Genomic DNA, 3244 nt, shown 5'->3' on the forward strand with positions numbered 1-3244 from the left:
GGCTCGTTGGTCTAGGGGTATGATTCTCGCTTCGGGTGCGAGAGGTCCCGGGTTCAAATCCCGGACGAGCCCATGTAACCTTATTTTTTGAAAATTTAGGCATTTATCGATAATGAATATATACGCAAAGTAACGGATAAGAAATATTACAGTTTTATATAATGATACGGTATCGCGGATTCAAAACTGAGAACATTTGACAAAATTTTAGAAAAATTACCGTTTCCAATAAACTTATATTTCCAAACAATTCTTAACGGCAAGTTTTTCAGCTTGAGATGTTTTTCGCAAAATTTTCATTTGAAACTTGAAGTCTTTTTCTATTTATATTCTTTTTTCCGTAAATATTTCTTTACAATAACATTAATAACTTCTTAGAACTGATATAATCAAATTTCAAAATAGGTGACACGATTATTGTTTGTGCGGCCTCATTAGTGTTACATTTTCTATTTAATTAATTTTACAGAATATTTTAAAAACAGATAGGTTATCAACGCATTTTTGAACCTTATCACAACTTATTTAACCGTAGTTTCACTTCTGATAGACATCTTTTAAATATTATTTATCGATACTTAACATTTTTTTATATAATAATTTTTTAGTTTTACATTTTTATGAGAAAATATAAAATTTTAAATTAAAAATCCAGATTTATGAATATATTATTTACTACGAAAATTTAAATCAAAGTTCAATATTACATTATACATTCATTAATAAAAAGTACAATTTAGAAATTTTATTTTATTTCGAGGCATTTATTTAAAAGCGTAATTTAAATTCATAATTCAATAGTTGACATGATTTTAACACCTTTAAAAATAAAGTTGTTACAAAATCCAATAATTTTTTGGAATCGACGGTTTTATAAAAAATTAATTTTTATGAGTTTGTTGACCCAATGACTGACAAATAATAAATAAATGTATGATTGAAGTCAAAACTTAAGCAAAATATTGTCTATAAATAAGGCAATAATAATGAAATATATATGAAATGAATAATTTTTAAATTTAAATGATATTTTTAGCAGAAGTAATTTTATATAAATTTGTTATTTGATTTTTTTTTTCAAAATTACAATATTTATTAAATGGTGTTGTTTTATTATAATCTATTCTTATAATTATAATACTTCCTTATTACGTATAAAATTTTATTTAGCTATTAAAAGATAAAGATAAAAAAAATATTCGAAAGTAGCAGCTAAATTGTTAAAATCACTTGAGCATTTATTATCTCTTATACTAATTTTTTTGGTCGCAAAGTGAATGTTTAGCCGAAAATTGCCGCAATTGAGAAGGCATTAAGACCAAAAAAAATAATTAGTCTATACTACACGTTAACCGCTCAAAATTATTTAATCACTTATAAAAACAATAATAAACAGATAAATATATGAAATTAAATAACCAAATAAATAATTGATCCAAACTGTCTCTATTTTAATTAAATTCTTTAGAGTCGGTAAAAAAAAAGTACACAAAGTTTTTGACTTTATTTAAACTTTTTGAAAGAACCTAAAATATCATTTAGTTGGTACAGGTGAGAAAGGTGAAAGCGTGGAGTGCTCGAGCTGAATTTGTCGAGCCGATGATGATTCCATGTACACTTTTGGAGTCAAGTATTAATTCCCTCGGGGCTATCAGACTCTCATTTTCCCAATGGACCCAAAAAACGACTGCGCTGCAGAGACGATCAGTTACTTTTTATATTTTATATACATACATACATATATATATGTATATATTTATAAGAGTTAACTCTGCCGTGGGATCAATCGATTATACGGTTGATACAGTACTGAGGTGTCGCAAGTACTTGACATAACGTTTCACCTGCGTCATTTAGTTTTATTTATGGATTTATCATATATAAATATCAAATTAATATTACTTTTAATAATTTTTTGATCGAAAAATAAATTGAACGAACTATTAGGAGATAACTGCTCCCGGAAATTGAAAAAATTCTCTCAAGTGCAGGGCTTTGGTCATCAGATTCAAAAATACGAAATTTGTGTGAAATTCGCGAGTTTATACGTCAAATAAATTTCCTTTTTTTTTTAATACAAATTCGCTTTTTTTTCTGAATAAGATTTTAAAGTCTCTAAATATCACCTGCTATAAAATTTAAGATCAAAATTTGAAAAAAAATCCTGGATAAGTTTTAATAGGCTCCAAATAGGCTATCGTTTGATTTGATAAGCGAAAAATATGAAAATTAATACAATAAATAAATAATTAATAATGATGATGATAATAATTGTTGAGGAAGTTTTTAGAGTTTTAAGATGCTGGGAAAGTCTGAGCAAAGATCTCTAAGACGTTAAAAAAATAATACAAGTAAAAAGTTTAAAAAAAGGCACCTAACTACGTCTAGAATTAAGAAGATGATTGAATAACGTTAATAATAGCTTCAGCTGGTCATAACTTTCAGCATCTGACGGGCTTCTAGCTCGAAATTACGTCGTAAAACATCATTTGCCATCTTAACTGTTTTTATTTTTATATATAAAACAAATAAATTTTTTTTATTCTACCTCTCCTCTTATTAACTACCGTCGAGCTAGAAACCCGCGATGCAATGTCACCGGGTGTCCTTTTCAGGACGAAAAAAAAAGTTTTTTTTACAATCGACACATCAATAAAATAATAAATAAAGAAAAAAGTATCGCTTATCGGTTTCAATAGATCAAATATACAATTTTAATATACATTAATTATGATAATTTAGCTGCATATGCGTGTCAGACATTCGTATTCTCAGATATTTTTTCACCTTCATCATCGCAGATTTAACTTTTTTAAACGTTTCATTTTTTTTACCGTTTATAATATTGCACGTTGCGTGTCCACAGCTCATCACCTTTTCTTAATTCAATCTTACTCTCCACTTGCGTATCCTCATCCATACACTCATATATATTAAGCCCAAACTCCTTTTGTATTTAAAATTATAATATCATATTACTTTGCTTAAAAAAATTTTAACACGCGTGTGTTTCTTTTTTACCATTTTTTTTTTTTCAGGTTTTATTGGAGATTTGGAGTAAACAATGTCCTGCTAAAGTGTCCGCTGCATCGGTAAGTGTTTAAAAAATTTTTTACAACGCAAAATATATATTTTTTTAAAAAATCTTAATAAATAGGGGAAGGGGGGGGGGCAAAACGGGATACCTAACGAAAAATTTAGTTTTTAGGGACATAAATATCGTAAATTAGCTTTATTTCGATTC

General features: G+C 27.3%; 1 non-coding gene across 1 annotated transcript; it reads left to right on the top strand.

The window, feature by feature from the left end:
• On the top strand, window positions 1-72 carry Trnap-cgg (transfer RNA proline (anticodon CGG)). Its single transcript has one exon. It is a non-coding gene; the product is annotated as a tRNA-Pro (tRNA).
• The last annotated feature ends 3172 nt before the right edge of the window (window positions 73-3244 follow it).

Source organism: Microplitis mediator, chromosome 7, assembly GCF_029852145.1.
Source record: "Microplitis mediator isolate UGA2020A chromosome 7, iyMicMedi2.1, whole genome shotgun sequence".
NCBI lineage: Eukaryota > Metazoa > Arthropoda > Insecta > Hymenoptera > Braconidae > Microplitis > Microplitis mediator.